Source organism: Myotis davidii, unplaced genomic scaffold (genome assembly GCF_000327345.1).
Source record: "Myotis davidii unplaced genomic scaffold, ASM32734v1 scaffold67, whole genome shotgun sequence".
NCBI lineage: Eukaryota > Metazoa > Chordata > Mammalia > Chiroptera > Vespertilionidae > Myotis > Myotis davidii.
This window is the reverse complement of record NW_006298521.1, coordinates 495,222-495,538: the sequence shown is the minus strand read 5'-3', so window position 1 is coordinate 495,538 and position 317 is coordinate 495,222. Positions and strand designations below refer to the sequence as shown.

At 53.9% G+C, this 317-nt stretch overlaps 1 protein-coding gene across 1 annotated transcript in view; it reads left to right on the top strand.

The window, feature by feature from the left end:
• TRMU (tRNA 5-methylaminomethyl-2-thiouridylate methyltransferase) overlaps window positions 1-317 on the top strand; it is a 17,385-nt gene that overhangs the window by 13,914 nt on the left and 3,154 nt on the right. The window lies entirely within an intron of this gene.

Here is a 317-nt window from a genome sequence, read left to right as displayed (position 1 = left end):
ATGTGACACAGCACCAGAGTTGTGGGTGCTTTTTTTTTATTATTAATTAAATCTTTATTGTTCAGATTATTACATTTGTTCCTCTTTTTCCCCCCCCGTAATTCCCCTGGCGCCAGAGTTAAGTTAGGGCTTTTCAAAATGCTGACACGCCGAGCTCAGAAGGTTCCCATCACTGGCCTAGACGACGAGTGGGAGTCAGTGTTAAGTAGACAGCTGGGGGGACGGCAAGGTGTGACGAGCATGCGCAGAGGCCCCGCGAGAAAGCCTGTGCGTGGTGGGTCGGTGCAGCCGGGGGGCTGGGGCCCGAGGCGGGCGGA